The following is a 20,099-nucleotide window of genomic DNA, read 5'->3' on the forward strand; positions in this document are numbered from 1 at the left end:
ATAAATGGCATGAGAAATATAATGAACCCCATGTTGGATTGGCCAGAAGGACAGTGTATAGGAACTGGGGTAGGTTAGCTATGAAAGAAGAAAACAGTAGTAGGGGACATGAAATATTGTGATTCAGTTCTGGGAGTAAGATGGATTGAAACTAGCAACTTAGATGATTACCATAGATAGGAGTTGTAGGTGTAGCTAGATAAAACAGAGAGGAATATTGAGAGGCAGAAACGCATAGACAGCTGCCATTAAAATATGTAAAATCAGAAGTGGATTTGAAAAATATAAGTCATTCGGAAGAGTATTAAAATGAATATCATATATAAGGGGTTTTGAACAGCCCTTTACGATTTTTAAAACCAATTTGTTGAGGCTGTAACTGACATACAAAATCTTGTACATATTTAATATATACAGCTTGTTGAGTTTGGAGACACGTATACACTTGTGAAACCATCACTGAAATCTATGCCATAAATTATCAATCTCCCCCAAAAGTTTTCTTCTGTCTTCGTTAATTATGATGATGATGTGATGATGATGATGATGATAAGAAAGAACACTTAATACAAGATATATCCTCTTTGCAAATGTTTTGATATATAATGCAGTATTGTTTATTATAGACATTATGCTGTACAGTAGATTTCTAGAACTTGTGAAATTAAAACTCTTGATCCTTAGCAAATACCTTCCTACTTTCCCCTGCCCCCAGCCCCTGGAAACCACTATTCTAATATTTACTTCTATGGGTTTGACTATTGTAGATTCCTCATATAAATGGGATCACATAATATTTGTCCTTTTGTTTCACGTAGCATTATATTCTCCATGTTCGTCTACGTTGTGTCAAACGGCAATATTTCCTTCCTGTTTAACACCAAATAATATTCTATTGTATGTATATATCACATTTTCTGTATGCATTCATCCATTTATGAACATTTAGGTTACTTCCACTTTTTGAATAATATAAATAGTGGTACAATAATTGGGAGGGCAGGTTTCTCTTTGGGATCCTGATTTCAGTTCCTTTGGGTATATACCTAGAAGTGTGATTACTGAATCATATGGTAATTCTGTTTTTAAATTTTTGTGGAACCTAAGATAACAAGCGCTGGTGAGAATGTGGAGAAAAGGGAAATGAGGGAAACCCTTGTACACTGCTGGTAAGAAAGGAAGGTGGTGGGGCCAATACAGAGAACTCTCATGCTTAGTAAGCACTAAATGCTTGGTAAACTCTATTTCTCTCCCTCTCCATATATATAAAACTTATGTGTGTGTGTGTCTGTGTGTGTGTGTGTGTGTGTGTGTGTGTATTTAAATAAAATAGAAAATAATATATTTTTTATTATAGGGAATAGACTTTCTTCTGAAAGAAATTTATTCCCCAATTTAGGCTCCTTAATTATATCTTAGCATACAGTAAAGGGCTTTTATACATTTGAAGATACATGATTCAATGACATGCTAAGATTTGTCTACGTTATTTATAATAAGTGATGTTTTTATTTCCAAAATTTTGTTACCAAGGAAAGAACAATTACACAAATATACATCATTTGAAAAGTTTTAAACGCCCAAGAAAAATTCAAAACAACTTTTTTCTTCCAATTATTTAATAATATTATGATTTTGGATTTTCTACAGTTTCTTTATTTTGAATACCAAATTTATTTGCAAAACAAAGCTCACAATATAGAAATGTTTCTTGGGTCCTGTTGTGATTTTTTTAAAACTCCAATTATGAGGGCAATATGTTGCTTTAACCATTTTTTTGTAAGTCAGTTATACCTAGATGTTTAACCCTCCCTCTCCCCACCTGACACAAACTGTGATGACCACATCATATAGAACAGTGTGTTATCCCTTGCACTGCATGTAGAATTTTATTTAGGATATGATTTTAATTTTCCTGTAAAGTGCTGCCCCACTGTGGCCAGAGTAGGAATCACTGAAGTCTGACAAGTGATTACTTTTTGCAAATATTGTCTTTATTAAATCTCCCATACAAATATTCCTTACATGTAATACCTGCATAAAGAAATATCCACCCAATTGGTACAAGAAATGTTTTAAAATTTGATATAGTCTCAGAGAAATATTCAAATATAAATAGGCCATTTGTGAGTTACAAAATCAAAAAAACTAAGGCATCAAACTGGAGTAGCAGAAAGACAAATTAACTTTTAAATTCGTAATCTCTTCTCAAACCATTAAGCACATTGAATCTGTGCCACTACAAATTTTGGATGTTGCCTATTATCACAAACCAATATTTTCACATTCAATTTTGTTTTTTACATTATCTTGATTGATTTTCAGGCAGCCAGTATTGAACCTCAATTGTGAAGATGAGGAATTTAGCTAAATTATTATGGCTGATTTCATCAGAGTTCATTGTGTAAAAATTTGACACTAGTAATAAAAATTATGATAATTCAATAGATGACAATGAGTTCATTATCTAATTCATTCTATTTTAAAACATCTATGTCTTCGTTCATAGCATCAACATAATTTTTCTCAGATTATAAAAGCATATCTCACTAGACTGTCTAAATCACTTCCGCTTTGAAAGTTAAAGCCATATTATAGAATTGTGGCTTTTAGTCTTCACATCTATTCCTCATCCATCATATCTCAGCAATCCTTAGTTATAGATGTAAAAATTATTTTCCTCTTCATTCAGACTTATTATTATTATTATTATTATTAGCTATATTTGTAGATGACAAAGTTCTTATATAGTGTGGCATAGTGAAGGTAAGATTTGGCAGAAACTTCAAAAACAAGAACTTGATCTTGTTTGTGCCACGAATTAGGTGTGCATGCTCTTGAATTTCATTTAAAAATGTGTTATAATCTTCGTCTCTCATCAGAGGCTATTAGACTAGGTAATTTTCTAGACTCTGTCAAATTATCTAAATTAAAAGTTTCTCTTGTACTTTTGGTTCATTTAATTTGATTCAAATCAATTCAACTCACATTCATTCAATTTAGTTGCATTCAACTCAAAGAGCATTTATCACTATTTTCTATAGACACAGTCCTGCTATACTCACTGTACAGCCAGGGAAATCCCTCTGTGAGGTGGAGGAAGGTAAAAAGATTTGTAATGACTTATTTGTGACTTCAACGTCTTCACCTTTCTCCCATTGATTTTTATTATCTTCAGTGAAGTTAACCTCAAGAAATCATAAAGTCAGAAAAGGGCATCTTTGGCACGTCTTCTAACTAGGTCTCAAATAGATAAGTGTGTCCTCATTCTGAACCCAGGACTCCCAGCACCTGTTTGTGTTTTGTTTTGTTTTGTTTTTGCTTGTTTTTTAGGTAAAGCTCTGTGCTTTTCTAATACATGTGTCTTTCTTCACCTTCTCTCTGATACACCAGTCACATTCTTTCATTTTCTTTTTGCCTCAGCTAACTTTGTTGTTGAATGTGGCACTAAGAAAATTCTAAATTAGAAATACGTAATCAATCACCAACTTACCTAAGACTTTCTCCCACACTCATTGTCCTAATAAATGTTCCATCTCTGGTAACTGCAACGACTCGCTCATTGCCTGCACTGTACTTTTTTTCATGGTTCACAGGGAGACAAGAGGACAGAGAATGGCATACGCTAAACTCATACTTCAATTCTAAGTCTTGCATTTGCTTTCATTCTAGTTTCTTTTAATGAGTTAATTTGTTCCTTCCTTTTCGATAATCCTGCTTTTGAAAAGATGTTGCCTTCAAGATACTCTCTTACAGAAACCAGTATGCACTTCTCCCATAAAAATACTCTATGGAAAATATGAGTGAACAAATAAATTCTAAAATAAACAATATATTCTGTTTTCTTCCTCCTCAGCTCAATAAGACTGCAGCTCGCTGCTTGAGCTCCACCTTCCTAAGCCAGGTTGGAAAATGTTCCTAAGAAGGTGGCCAGGATGAGAGTGCTGCTCATTTCATTTGTTTCTTTAAGTTCAAGGATCAGAGTCTGGATGTTTTTTTTGTACAATAACTGAACAAAAAGGTTTTTTTATGTTCATATATTTGGTTCAGTTTTTAAATTGTTTACAGTAGAAAAGTGTCTGTCAGTCATTTTCCCTCATGAATGGAAGTCCATAGTATTTATATGAGAGTTTGTTTAAAGGTGAATTTAGTAAAGGTAGCTGTATTAGTCTGTTCTCATGCTAATAAAAACATACCTGAGACTGAGTAATTTATAAAGGTAAGAGGTTTAATTGATGCAAACACATCCTTCTTCACATGGTGGCAGCAAGAAGTACAAAGCAAAAAGGGGAAAAGCCCCTTATAAAACCATCAAATCTTGTGAGAACTCACTCACTATCATGAGAACAGCATGGAGGTAAATGGAGGCAATGGGCTCCCATGATTCAACTACCTCCCACTGGGTCCCTCCCATTACATATGGGTATTATGGGAACTACAATTCAAGGTGAGATTTGATTTGATTCGAGTGGGGACACAGCCAAATCATATCAATCCAACTCTGACCCTTCCCAGATCTCATGTCCTCACATTTCAAAACACAATCAAACACTCAATCAATTCCCCAAAGTCTTAACTCATTCTGGCATTAACTCAAAATTCCAAGTCTAAAGTCTCATCTGAGACAAGGCAAATCCCTTCTGTCTGTGAACCTGTATAATCAAAGCAAGTTAGTCACTTCCTAGATACAATGGGGGTACAGGCATTGGGTGAATACATCCATTCCAAACTTCTGAGCTCTCCAAACTGTTCCAGTCTCTGCCTGTTACCCAGTTCCAAAGTTGCTTCCATATTTTCAGGTATCTTGATAGCAATACCCCACTCTACCAGCACCAATTTATTATATTAATCCATTCTCACACTGCTAATAAAGACATACCTGAGACTGGTAATTTATAAAGGAAAGAGACTTAATTGACTCACAGTTCTGCAGTGCTGGAGTGTCCTCAGAAAACTTAAAATCACAGCAGAAAAGGAAACGAACACATCCCTATTCACATAAGGGCAGCAAGGGATAGTGCAGATTGAAGTGGGGGGAAAGCTCCTTATAAAGCCATCAGATCTTGTGAGGACTCACTCACGATCATGAGAACGCATGGAAATAGCCATCTCTGTGATTCACTTACCTCCCACTGGGTCCCTTCCATGACAGGTGGGGATTGTGGGAACTGTAATTCAAGATGAGATTTTGGTGGGAACACAGCCACACCATACCATTAACTGTGTGGACAAAAACTGTACAATGTTAGAGTAATACTTAAAGAAAATTGCTTCAAATATACTTTCTTTTTGAAAACAAACAAAAAATCTAAATTAACTATAGTTAAGACATCTTGAGGTGTAACTGTTATCTGCATTTTGAATTCTTCATTTGGCTAATCAGACTAGAATCCCAACTCTGACTATAAGGATGTAGTCAGCTTTGGATAGGTTCTCTCCCCAGTAAAACGGGGACAACCATGCCCACCTAACAGTTAGTTTTAGTGATTAAATTATCAAATAAAGTAATTTGTAAAATTTTCAGTGCCTGACACTTGGCAGTTACTCAAGAAATATAGGATTGGTTGTGCTTATGATTATTACTATGATTTCAGGTTAGGCCATTTGAGACATAGGAAAGTTTTAGAGTTTTACAGACTTCTAAATGCCTCTCAATGTATGCACCTTTGATGTATATTCTTCCGCTTTGTTATGTTATTCTTTTCTTGTACAAATATATATTTTAACTATGTATATTAGCATGTTTCAACTCTAGTCCCAAAATAATCTAATCTGATAAAAGAAAAATAAATGTTATAGGAAGTTTGGGAAAACACTGTGATCAATAGGCTCATCTTGAAGGTTCAGGTTTTCATTAGTATATCAAAGATACTGAAAAAAGTATTATATATATATATATATATACACACACACACACATACATACACACACACACACAAATGCTATTATACATGCATCTTTTAATAGTATATTTAAACATTATACAACATCTTTTAATAGTGTATTTTATAAAACATGCATTGGGAGAAGCCAGTATATAAAATACCCTGTTTTTTTGTTGGAACTATTAAATAAATAAATATTTACATTTTTACTATAGTAGAGATTGGCATCTTTTATAACAGAATCCTGATCCTGTCCTTTGTTAATTTATGCATTTTTTTTGAAATATCTACTTATTAAAAAGCTCATTTATAAAGATTATGAAAATAAGCAACACCTGCAATTTTAGAGTGAAATACTTTAAATGTTTCTATATAATAGTTTAACAATTGCTTGGCAGAGATTACCTGAATATATGGGTTTTTAATATTTTTTAAGCAAGAAGTAGAAATTCAATTGGATGTAGTTTGGCTCACAGTTGAAATATTTGTATGAATTAGAATCAAGAGAGTTGAGAACTAAGATTTGAAAGCAGCAGAGAGAATGCTAGACCCAGGACTAAGAGGAGGTAGGCTAGGACCTTCAGGCCACCATGACTTTCCTGTCCCCTTTTCTCTGTTTCTTTCAGGACATTGGCTTTGCTCTATGTCAGTGTGAAGCATCTTGTTTTATAGACCAGAACACATCTCACTGCGAGCTCTTGATTTCAGCAGTTTATAATTTTACACAAGAATGGCCGGGTGCAGTGGCTCACACCTGTAATTCCAAGTTTTGGGAGGTTGAGGTGGGCAGATCACAAGGTCAGGAGTTCAAGACCAGCTTGGCCAACATGGTGAAACCCTATCTCTACTAAAAATACAAAAAATTAGCCAGGTGTGGTGGCAGTCACCTGTAATCCCAGCTACTTGGAAGGCTGAGGCTGGAGAATCACTTGAACCCGGGAGGAGGAGGTTACAGTGAGCCGAGATCACACCACTGCACTCCAGCCTGGGAAACAGAGTGAGACTCTGTCTCAAAATAATAATCATAATCATAATCGTAATAATGATAGTGTTCGTCAAGAAGAGAGATATTCATAAATTTGTTTCCAGAAACTTTGAAGAAAGACCCTTAGAGTCCGAGTTAGCTTGAGTGTCTCAGAAGTCAGAGAACATATCCACAGTGTACTGATGTGATTATGCCCATAAAACTCACCATAAGCAGCACCCAAAAGAAAATATGGGCAGCCTGGGTGGTAGAATGAGACCCTATCTCCAATTAAAAAACAACAACAAAAAAAGAGTTGATAAGGAGGGAATTCATAGAGATTCACTGTACCAGGATTAGTATTATTCGTTGAGAAAAATAACACATACTCTTTTTTAATAAACGTTCTTTTTTTTTCTTCTTTGTTTTTTCAGAAAGAAGTGGTACAGAATCAATAAATGTTCTTAAAGGCCAATATCACCTACATATCCTTCCCTTTGAAATTTAGGTTGCTTCACTTGGATCTGCTAATTTTGTTGATTGGGAAAAGTCCAGAGCTTCTCCATAATTTTCTTAGTTCTGGCAGCTTATGCACTCCTGGTTCTCTCTAGCTCTGTCTTGGTGCTTTTTTATTGATCCACTTTTGTTAGGTCTTCACAGGAAGCCCAGGCTTTTCACATTTTATGGGAGAAAGGAGAATGAAAGTATACTGGTGTGGGAAGTAAAATAGTTCCTTTTTAAAGTTTCCTTTCTTGTTAAAAAGTAAGTGTGCTAATAACTTTGTTAAGCCCTATCCTATGTAGCTGTTAGACATGCCATGCATACAGGCATGTAGTACATTCTTTGTCCTTGTACTTTAACCAAGATATCTGTGCTGGATGTGCTCACAGGCATGTCCCAGCTCTCCATTGCTTTTACCTGTTTAAAAAACTTTTAAGTTATTAGCCAATCAGGTTTTAGCTTAAATTGTGAGGGCTGGCTCCAGTCAATGGAGATCAAACACAGCAGTAAGGACAACCCCAAATGCATAAGGGATACATTTGTGTGTTTTCCTTTGTTCATTGTACTCTCATGGCACAATGACTAGTGAGAGTACCCTTCTGCAACCCAGGAAGTAAAAATTGTGTTGCTGAAAAATCCTTAGTCTGAGTGCTCATTTTCCTTTGTGGCACCAAGTATTAATTTTCAACACTGTACAAAGCTGTGTGTGTCAGAAGGTGTGGAGAAAGGGGATTGAGCTTTTAGAATTTTGTAGTGGAGGTGGAAAGGAAGACTAAGAGTGCTGAGTGCAAGCGCACTGACCCTGTGTCAACGCCCATAACCCTGTCCTCTCTCTCCCCCTGCTTCAGTTAGAAGAAATCTTTCTCTGTTCAAATGTAGTACATTCTATGTTTGACAATTCTTACCTCTTCCAATCCTTGAAGTCTTATTTTCTACTACAAACACTCACAAATTTATTTTCCTAACAAAATCAAATTTTCTTTCCAAAAAGGAATTCTGACTGCTAAAGTGTTCTCAATATTTTTAGCTTATTGGAGTCATCCATTTAAACAATTTCTGATGTGTTGCTTGAGTGATCTGGGTTCCAAGCTGAGGCTTCCAATCCACTTGATATATTAGTTACATATATTTTTATTAACTATGTAATATAAGTAAGTCTCTGTGAGAGCTGTATTGAAGGTAGTAGAGGTGGGTATAATTGAACTATAGCAGAATACACTGCTAATATTCAAGAAGTGATACAATAATAATAGTCCCAATAATAATTACAACTGGTCCTTACATAACCCCAACTATTAACTAGTCACAGTTCCGAGTGCTTTAAATACATTAAATATCTTAATCCCTACAACCATCCTCTGAAGTAGGTATTATTATTATCTATATTTCACAGATGGGGAAACTGAGAAGCAGAGAAGTTAAGTACTTTGTTCAGATTTCTCAGCTTATGAGATTTAAGCCTTGAAAATCTAACTTCTACATCTCTTCTTAAAGAGGCATTAGGAAAAGTATAAGAAGATGCATAAAATGCTGATAACTGGAGTCCTTGAAGAAATGATAAAGGGAGGTAACTTATCAGGGCTGCTCACTGGAAAGGAAGATGCCACTTGAGGAGACTGGGGTGAATTTCTTGGGGGTAGTGGCTGGGGTAGAGAAGATTATATAGCAGGACTGGAGGTTTTTGAAAGGGACACAGAGCATGGCAGATAGATGAAAATGAAGGATCTCGAGTAATGTAAGATGTGCCTTTTCCATAGTGCTTCATTACGGGTATGAAAGATACATCTTTAAAGCAATAATTAATAATTTCTTTTGGAAAATAGCAAGGTGGCCACATTTAGCATAATGGCCAGTATGGGACTAAAACATAACTTACTTGAATTAGGTATGAGGATAGAGGAAACCATGATGAAATATATTTAGGAATTCACAGACATCATAGATACATAAATACATGTATATCAAAACTTGGAACATATATTAAGGAAAAGGACAATATATTTCTATACATGTGTTTACAATTGAGAATTGTTTGTGAGAAGCTATGCCAAAAAATTTTGTGAAACAAATTTGTACATCAATTCTATAAGGATTAAGAATGTACACACTGAATTTATTATAAAACCTAATTAAAAAGCCTTAGACTTCAGAAAGGACTAGTCACCCCTTAAATTTCTGATGTCAGTGGAATTAATTGAATTGATTGAGGAAAAATAGATACGTGAGAAATCTGTTTGTATTTAGGAAGCTAGGGATGCTTTGGTACTGTTGCCCTCTTGATGAGTAAGGACATGAGTTGTAGAGTTAAGCAAATCATCTCTTTTATGTGAGAAGTCTCCCTCAAATAAGCCATGGCTCCCAGGGGAGGCCCTGACTTGCCTCTGTTTAATGAGGCTTCACATAATAAAACATGGGTGATGACCCAGAAGCTCCAATTAATAAATAGTTACAAGGCTGGAACATAATTTTTGAAATGCTATAGGAATTCACATTTTTCTTTCTTTTTTTTCCCCCCAAGGGAACAACTACAAATAAAATATAGAGGATAGAAAGAAGTCAGGGGTGGTGTGGGGAACACTGAGATGTTGAAATTAGCTAAAACATCAGTTACAAGTTAGGAAATTGTAATTGATAAAGAGAAAAAGAAACATTCAAGTGATTTTTATGGAGAATTTAAACATTAGCACATTAAATAAAGTTGATTCCTATAAAATTATGCAATAAAGTAGGACTAAACATTTTGAGCAGGGGAATGACATGATTGCACTATAATAGAATGCCTGGAATTTAACTTGCTCCTAAAGTGGTTCATTAAACGTTGAAAATAATCATTGTATATTTTAAGAACTCCCAGTATGGATTATAAATTAGCTGACTGAATGTACTTTTTAAATCCTCTTATTTTGTTCAATAAGAGACTGCTTCTTTTAGAATTAAATGTGTAATACTAAAAAGGCTATATATAGAAAACTTACTTTTTTATAATAATCACATTCATTCTCCTTTAAATAATCTTTTCACCTCTTTTTTTATCAAATGTATTGCCCTGGGATCATTCATCAAGTTTGTATTTGGAGTTTGTGCTTCAAAATTCAAATTGCCAGCAATCTTACATTTTCTTTCATAAGTACAAAGAGGTTTTGTCACACACATGCACTTATACAATGGCACAATTGTATCACTTAATAAATCTTAACTTGGTTATTTTTAGGATGACTTTTATTATAGTATAAGATACATATAGCATAAGATACTAATAGTAAGATATATATTTTATTATAGCATAAATTAACTATAGTACCTATACTTACAAAGATCTAAGTATACAGCTCAATGAATTTTTTGCAAAGCGAATATAGCTATGTAAACACCACCTGCATCAAGATATAATGTCTACATCTTGAAATCTAGCCCAGATATCTCCTCATTTCTTCTCTCAATCTTTATCCTTGACCCACAAATGTAAACATTTCCCTCATTTCTATCACAATAGATTTTTTGAACTTCATATATATGTGAAATCATATCAAATGTACTTTGAGTTCTTCATTTAAAATAAGCATATAAATTTCATTCATGGTGTTGCATGTAGCAATAGTTAATTTAACTCCTGTTTTCTTTTTTTCTGTATTTTATTGTATATATAGATATACCAACGTCTACTTAACTAAATGATATGGCTTGGTTCTGTGTCCCCACCCAAATCTCATCTCAAATTGTAACCCCCACTGTTGGGGTGGGCAACCTGATAGGAGGTAATTGGATCATGGGGGTGGATTTCCCCACCTCCCACCTTGCTCTTCTTGTGATAGTGACTGAGTTCTTATGAGATCTGATTGTTTGCAAGTGTGTAGTACTTCCTCCTTTACGCTCTTTCTCTCTCCTGCCAGCCATGTGATGATGTGCTTGCTTCCCCTTTGCCTTCAGTCATGATTGTAAGTTTCCTGAGGCCTGCCCAGTAGCAGAAATCTGTACAGCCTGCAGAATCATTAGCCAATTAATCTTCATTTCTTTATAAATTACCCAGTCTCAGGTATGTCTTTAGAGCAGTGTGAGAATGGACTAATACAGAAAACTGGTACCAAAGAATGGGAGAATTGCTACAAGGATACATGGAAATGTAGAAACAGCTTTGAAACTGGGTAGTGGGCAGAGGTTGAAACAGTTTGGAGGGCTCAGAAAAAGAAAGGAAGATGAGGGAAGTTTGGAACTTCTTGGAGATTTATTGAATGGTTGTGACCAAATTGCTGATAGTCCACAGCTAAGGAGATCTCAGATGAATACGAGGAACTTATTGGGAACTAATGTAAAGGTCATTCTTGCTATGCTTTAGCGAAAAGACTGGTGGCATTGTGCCCCTGCTCTAGAGATATGTGAAAACTTGAACTTGAAAGAAATGATTTAGGGTATCTAGCAGAAGAAATTTCTAAGCAGCAATGTTCAACATGTGACCTGGCTGCTTCTATGAGGATATGCTCACATGTGTGATCAAAGAAATGGTCTGAAATTGGAGCTTATATTTAAAAGGAAAGCAGAGCACAAATGTTTGAAAAATTTGCATCCTGGCCAGGTGGTAGGAAAAAAAAAATCCATTTTCAGGAAAGAAATTCAAGCCAACTGCATAAATTTCTGTAAGCAGAGAGGAGAGGAGCCAAGACAATAGGTAAGATGCCCCCAAGGCATTTCAGAGACCTTCACAGTAGTTCCTTCACAGGCCTGCAGATCTAGGAGGGAAAAATGGTTTAGGGGGTTGGGCCCAGGGCCCCACTGCTCTTTGCAGCCTTGGGACATGGTACCCTGCATCCTAGCTGCTCCAACTCTAGTACCCAGAAATGTCTTAGGCCACTGCTCCAGAGGGTACAAGCTGCAAGCCTTGGCCACTTCCACATGGTGTTAAGACTATGGATGTGCAAAGGGCAAGAGTTGATGCTTGGGAACCTTTGCTTAGCTTTCAGAGGATATATAGAAACACCTGGATTTCCAGCCAAAAGTCTGCTGTAGTGGTGGATCCCTCATGGAGAACCTCTACTAGAGCAATGCTGAGGGGAAATGGGCTGAAGTCCCCACACAGAGTCTCCACCTTGGCACTGCCTAGTGGAGATGTGAGAAGAGGGCCATAGTCCTCCAGACCCCAGAATGCTAGATTCACCAACAGCTTACACCATGCTCCTAGAAAAGTTGCAGGCACTCACTCCATAAAGACAACTGTGAGGGTTGCACCCTACAGAGCCATAAGAGCAGAGATGCCCATGGCCTTTGGAGTTCACCCTTGCATTAGTGTGGCGTGGATGTGAGACATGAAGTCAACGGAGATAATTTTGGTGCTTTAAGATTTAATGACTGCCCTGCTGGATTTCTAACTTGCATGGTGCCTGTAGCCCATTCATTTTGCCCAATATCTCCCATTTGGTGTAGGAGCATTTATACAATGCCTGTACCCCCATTGTATCTTGGAAGTAGCTATCTTGTTTTTGATTTTACAGGCTCATATGCATAAGGGACTTGCCTTGTCTCACATGATATTTTGGACTTGGACTGTTGAGTTAATGCTGGAATGAGTTTTGACTTGGGGATTGTTGGAAAAGTATGATGGTGTTTTGAAACGTGAAGACATGAGATTTGGGAGGGATCAGGTGCAGAGTAATATGGTTTGGCTCTGTGTCCTCACTTAAATCTCATCTCAAATTGTAATCACCATGTGTCAAGGGAGGGGCCTGGTGGGAGGCAGATTTCCCCCTTGCTCTTCTCATGATAGTGAGTGACATCTCATGAGATCTGGTTGTTTGGAAGTGTGTAACACTTTCCACTTTGCTCTGTCTCCTGATGGCCATGTGAATACATGCTTTCTTCCCCTTCACTGTCTGCTATGATTGTAAGTTTCCTAAGGACTACCCAGAAGCAGAAGCCTGTACAGTCTGCAGAACTATGAGCCAATTAAACATCTTTTCTTTATAAGTTATCCAGTCTCAGGTATGTCATTATAGCACTGTGAGAACAGATTAATACACCAAGGCACCATTAATTGTCTTTAATATTGTTTTTTAATTTATAATATAAATAAAGTTATAAAGGACAGTCCTATATGTGTCTCTTATTGCATAGCTATACTCATTTATGTTAGATATAGCAGGGAATGCAATTATTGGAACATAGGGTAGCATATGTTCAGATTTAATTTAACTTCATTCTTTTTATTTACTCTGTTTAGAAGTAATTAGAGGATGCATGGTCATAAATAGCTTCATTCTTTCTCTTACAACATTACTGATACTGATGTATTCAGCACTTCTTTTCAGGACACTACAGAAATTTTATACATACATGTAGAAATCAAGCTAGCAAAATATAATGATTTTATTGAAGTCTTGCATAAAGTAAATAAGAGATTTGGAAATATAGCTCAGAATAAGCAAACTTATTTGCTTATTCAAGTCATCATAAGATGTAACTTGAAAAATTAAATCAAAAGTCAAAATATTCTGGTAGAGAATCATCCTGGAGTGGATGAAGGCAATATGCCATTCGATTAGTCTTTCTCACCATCAGACAAAGGAATTGACTTTTGAAAGGTGTGATAAGTCTGGCAAACAGTGATAGACTCTGATAAGAAGAAACATAAAGTCATTTACATTCTGTGCAGATTATGATGGCAGATATGATGCCACTTCTACTGCAATGATGGGTCCAGGTAGCAATGGTGGCAATCTGGCTGGTGTAGACTCATCCAATGGCTTGATTCCAGTTGGTTTCATCAGAGAATAGGCTCCTCTAGTAAGCATCTGCATGACTGTACTAGATGGTTTGATAGATGCAGCAATTTATTTCCACAGTTTGCAGCCCCAAAGGGGTTGCATTTAAATGTCCAGTAGTTTTTCAAATAGGAGGAAAAATAGATTGGCCATTGGCAACAGCCCAAGAGCCAGAAAATAAATTCAACAGAGTTATCAATGGGAGTATGGGTCAAAGCTATGAGGACAATCTTGAGTTTTATCTACTGAACAAAGTAACCAGATTCATTTTTATGGAGTAGCTCCAGCCTCAGTTGCCAACCATTGGATTTCAGCATAGCCAAAATTTCAGTGAACCAGGACCAGCCATTCAGAAGAATCTCTATGAATCAAGATTTCTATTAGGCAGTGACTACCTCAGATTATGGAGAGGGGAATAAAACTTTCCACATATGTATAATGAGTAATAATCACATTACACATTTTATATCTGTAAAGAAATACCTTATATTTTCCATAAATACATATACCAACCATGTACCCACAGAAATTAAAAATTAAAGTTTTAAATGAAAAAAGTTTCCCCAAGTCAACTGCTGCATTTCTTTTTTTAAATATATTTTTTATTGTCACCCAGCTACATAAAGTAAGTTCTTAATGACCTACAAAGAGATTTAGATTCCCACACAATGATAGTGGGAAACTTTAACACTCCACTGTCAATATTAGACAGATCAACAAGACAGAAAATTAACAAGGATATCCATGACTTGAACTGAGATCTGGACCAAGCAAACCTAATAGACATTTACAGAACTCTCCACCCCAAATCCACAGAATATACATTCTTCTCAGAACCACATTGCCCCTACTCAAAAATTGATCACATAATTGGAAGTAAATCACTCCTCAGCAAATGCAAAAGAATGGAAATTATAAGAAACAGTCTCTCAGACCACAGTGCAATCAAATTGGAACTCAGGATTAAGAAAATAACTCAGAACCGCACAGCTTCATGGAAACTGAACAACTGGCTTTTGACTGTTGACTGCATAAACAATGAAATGAAGGCAGAAATAAAGATGTTCTTTGAAACCAACGAGAACAAAGACACAACATACCAGAATCTCTGGGACACATTTAAAGCAGTGTCTAGAGGGAAATTTATAGCAATAAATGCACACATGAGAAGCAAGGAAAGATCTAAAATCAACACTCTGTCATCAAAATTGAAAGAGCAAGAGGACAAAGATCAAAAAAACTCAAAAGCTAGCAGAAGACAAGAAATAACTAAGATCAGAGCAGAACTGAAAGTGATAGAGACACAAAAAACCCTTCCAAAAAAATCAATAAATCCAAGAGCTGGTTTTTTGAAAAGATCAACAAAATAGACAGACTGCTAACCAGATTAATAAAAAAGAAAAGAGAGAAGAATCAAATAGATGCAATAAAACACAATAAAGGGGATATCACCACCAATTCCACAGAAATACAAACTATCATCAAAGATTACTACAAACAACCCTATGCACATAAACCAGTAAACCTGAAAGAAATGGATAAATTCCTGGACACTTGCACCCTCCCAAGCCTAAACCAAGAAGAAGTTGAAACCCTGAATAGACCAATAACAAGGGCTGAAGTTGAGGCAGCAATTAATAGGCTACCAACCAAAAAAAGCCCAAGTCCAGATGGGTTCACAGCAGAATTCTACCAGACATACAAAGAGGAGCTGGTACCTCTCCTTCTGAAACTATTCCAAACTATACAAAAAGAGAGAATCCTTCCCAAATCATTTTATGAGACCAACATCATCCTGATACCAAAACCTGGCAGAGACTCAACAAAAATCTGCTGCATTTCATATTAAGTGAGGGTTTCTAGGACCTAATCACTTATTTTCTTGCATATCCTATTTCCTTGTAACAAACATGAGTTTGGGGTCTTTCCCATGTTGTTAGTGACTGAGTTTCAGTTGCCCCACTTTAAAATGGGTACATTGAAATAAAAAGCCCCAAGGGACATATGGTTCAGAACCTAGTAGCAAGCTAATAGCTGTTTCTCTAAAGTGTTTTACTTGATAGCTGCTTCTGGGTGGTGACAAATGCCCAAAGAGGCATCTTCCTTTGTCAGAGACTCCAGTCAGCATAGGGCTGTGGGACCTGGAAGACAGTAAGAATGCCACAGCTTGCTAGACAACTTTCAACTCAGACTTCCTAAAAACACTGGTTTTCAAGATGACTGATATAAAGGCCCAAGTAGAGTTCCCAGGTTAGGTATGTCTTGTCTCCAGAACCCAATGGTTCGGTAAGGTGCTGGATCTCCTTTTTCTTGGTTGGGGGCTGAGCACAAAGAGTTTTTCACTGATTATAGAAATATAAAGAAACTGTGGAGAATTGTTTTCCTACACTTAGCAGTTATAAAATTTAATGAAGTTTTCAAACATTTCTGGCTTTTAACTTTCTTCTCCAGAAAATAGACATACTGTAAATTTGGATAAGGGATATATAAAGTGCCTATTATAGAGTAGGTATTCAATAAAGTAGAAAAATTATTCAGGAAATAGAAAATTGAGTGAATACATTTTATAATAAAATATAACCAATATGTATTTAATATTATATAACATTCAGTTAGAATTCAGTATTTCTATAAAGCAACTGACAGTGTTATTTCTAGCAATGTAAGTTTATTATATCATTCATGACTTAGAGCTGATTGTGAAAATGTCATTTTATTAAGTCACACACCTCAAAGTGTTCTCTTAAATAGCAACATGTATTTCCCTACTTGTACATATATTTTTAGTTTAAATGTGCCTACATGTATATACATTGTAATAGTCTGTTTTGTGTTGCTATAAAGGAATAACTGAGAATAGGTAATTTATAAAGAGAAGAGTTTTATTTGGTACACTGTTCTGCGGGCTGTACGAGCATGGCACCAGCATCAGCCTGGCTTCTAGTTACGCCTCAGGAAGCTTTCACTCATGATGGAAGGCAAAGGAGGAACAGGTGTGTCATATGGTAAGAGAGGGAGCAAGAGAGAGGAAGAGAGAGTCTGAGTCTCTTTAATAACCAGATCTCACATGGACTAATTACTGGAGGGAGGGCACCAACTCATTCATGAGGGATCTGCCCCCATGATCCAAATACCTCCCATCAGGCCCTAGGAAGTGGCTAGCCAGCCCAAAACTGTATTTCTTTTAGCTCCCACCCAGCCCCCTTACATCTTAGTTGAGACATATAATTAGTTCCTTCCAATGGCATGTGAGGGGAAGTGATATATGCTACTTTTAGACCACTGAGAAATGGCTAAGAAGTGAGTATAGATGTATGTGTTTCCAGTAGTCTCTTTCTCCATCTATTAATTTAACAGAATATTTCATGACCCTTCAAAAAGACAGAGGAACAAGATGAAAACGTGAGTTTCTGAATGATCATTTGGAATGATCTTGGAAAGCAAGAAATAAATGCTATTGTATTATATCACTGAGTTTATTTCAGAGTTTATTTTTACAGCAGACAGCTAATATATCAGTCTATTTGTCTCAATTTACCAGACAACTAGATATTAATCATCATAATATCAAAGCACCATTTTTAATTCTTCATTAGGAGAGCAACCAAAAAGTGACTCAATATAATTCACTATAAAATTTAGTTTAATAAGCTATTCTCTGAAATTCAAGGTTCTAAAGCACATAAATGACCTTTTTGAGAAAGAAATAAATTTATATGTAGAGGCAAAATTTTTTTTAAAAGAACATGTAGACTAGGAAAACCTAACAGTAGCCTTAGGATTTGAAGATTGGCATGCTTAAAATGTTAAGGATAGACAATGCAGGGAAACTGCAAATTGTTTATTTCAAACTGCTGCAAGGTGATTTGGAATGCATTTCCTTTTTATAACCTCATTTTAGGTAGTTTCCAGTGTCTTTTAGCAGACAATTTAGCTGCTTCAGTGGATTTTATTGCTTCTTTCTAAATTTGTCAAGTCCTCCTTTGCCAATAGCATGAGGTTGAATGGATGTCAAGAGATTGCCTCTAGTTGTGATTGCTCTGTTTCCCCCTAGCATGAGTACTTGGTGTTATGGCTATTCCCAAGTGCCGTGTCAACATCCAGGTTCTAATATTAGTCTGTTTTGTTATTACTTGGCTGATGTACCATACTACAAACTCATCATTTCAAGCTGCTGCTCCTTTGTCATTGTGTCCTTATGTCCTTTTTTCCCAAATTGCCACTTACGTCCTAGAACACTTATGACATTATTTATATTATAGGTTGACTATTCCTTATCCAAAATGCTTGGGACATGAAGTATTCAGTATTTCGGATTTTTTTTCTTTTTTTGCATTTTGGAACATGTGCGTAGACATAGTGTGGTATCTTTGGAATAGGACCGAAGTCTAAACACAAAAGTTATTTCTTTTTCATATACACTTCATCCACATAGACTGAAGGTAATTTTCTATAATATTTTAATAATTTTGTGCATGAAACAAAATTTTCATGCATTTAGACTGCAACTCACCACATGAGGTCAGGTGTGGAATTTTCTGCTTATGAAAACATGTTGATGCTAATATTTAGAAGCACTTTAGATTTTGATTTTTGTATTAGGTATACCTAGTCTATACTGGCAAATATGGCTAATTTAAAAATGTGTGGCTCTGTTTCTCTCTCTCTCTTCTTCTGTCTCTGTCTCTGGCAATTGACAGTGATAGCTACATCTTTTCAGTATCTGAAAAGGCATAGGTACTTTTAGCTAATCTCGCTTATTAGATGTAGACTTGCAAATGTTTAAATCTGCAATATTTTCTTCAATTTAGAAAAGAAATAAATGTATTTAAGATGGAACTGCTGTGTAGGTGTCAAGTGCAAATTCTAAAAAATAAGCATATCTTAGTTTATTGATATCTGATAAATAATGACCACTTACTGATTAAGAAAAATCAAACTAAGATTTGCTACACTAAATTAATCCTAGGTGACCTTATGTAAAACTGTTGAAAGATAATGTGTCCTTGTTATAAAATTTTAAATTGCAAACACATATGTGGGAGTTTACAAGTATTTTATTTTCAAAATATGTATAGCATGCTCCTTTTTATAAACAATTTGAAGAAACTTAAATGAAAAGACTGATTTAATATATCTAACAAAATAAAAACACAAAGGGAAATTAAGATCAAGGAAAAGGAGCAAGTAAGTATTTTCCTGTAGCTACCCTAGTGTTAAAAGGATGAAAGTGCAATTAGTTTCTGGGCTACCACAAAGCCAAGCCAAGTTAGCCATGCTATCACAAAAGCACCAGTCCAAACATCAGGAGGCTCATGTTCAATTTCTAGCTTCTGCAAGGAAGGAATCTTGGGCAAATCACATTCCTTCTCCCAGCTCAGTTCTTTCATATGTAAATAATGGGCTAAAGCTAAGTCATTTCTAAGGTGTCTTCTTGACAGAAAATTGATCCCTTCCTTTGCTGACACAAACCTGTAACTCTTAAAAAATGAATTAATGAGGATACCAATTGAGGAATTTGCTGTTTGTTTTCATAGCTATCATGATTATGCCCCCAGTCTTCCTCTCCTCCTCCCACACACATAATAGTGAAAATCATACTAATAAAACTGAGACTATAGATACTTATTATGGAAATGAATATTTTTGTTTTAATTAACTTTTCTATGACTTGAACTGATTAGAGTGAACTTAGAAAAATCAGATCTTTTAAGATGGGCAATAGAGGCAAATAAGGGACAGTCCTCCATCTGGCTTAGTGAAAACACTAACATTCTTGTGTATATGGAAGAAAATCTCATTTGGTTGGTTCTCATCAATCAGAAATGGAAGAATACTTGAAGAGAGGATATTTTTTCCATTTGTGTTATCCTGTGCAAAAAGACTGCTTGAGAAAAAATGGTTTGAAAAAATTTAGTATGCATTTTCTAAACCAAAGTGTGAAGGAAATATCTTTCAGCATTTTAGAACCTACTATTATTACATATAAATAAGTGATAC

The 20,099-nt window shown here is 35.7% G+C and overlaps 1 long non-coding RNA gene across 2 annotated transcripts in view; it reads left to right on the forward strand.

The window, feature by feature from the left end:
• The window catches only part of LOC105711505 (uncharacterized), a 163,235-nt gene that overhangs the window by 127,323 nt on the left and 15,813 nt on the right, over window positions 1-20,099 (forward strand). The gene's annotated exons all lie outside the window — the stretch shown is intronic.

Source organism: Aotus nancymaae, unplaced genomic scaffold, assembly GCF_030222135.1.
Source record: "Aotus nancymaae isolate 86718 unplaced genomic scaffold, 86718_ANA_hifiasm-v0.15.2.pri h1tg000040l, whole genome shotgun sequence".
Classification (NCBI taxonomy): domain Eukaryota; kingdom Metazoa; phylum Chordata; class Mammalia; order Primates; family Aotidae; genus Aotus; species Aotus nancymaae.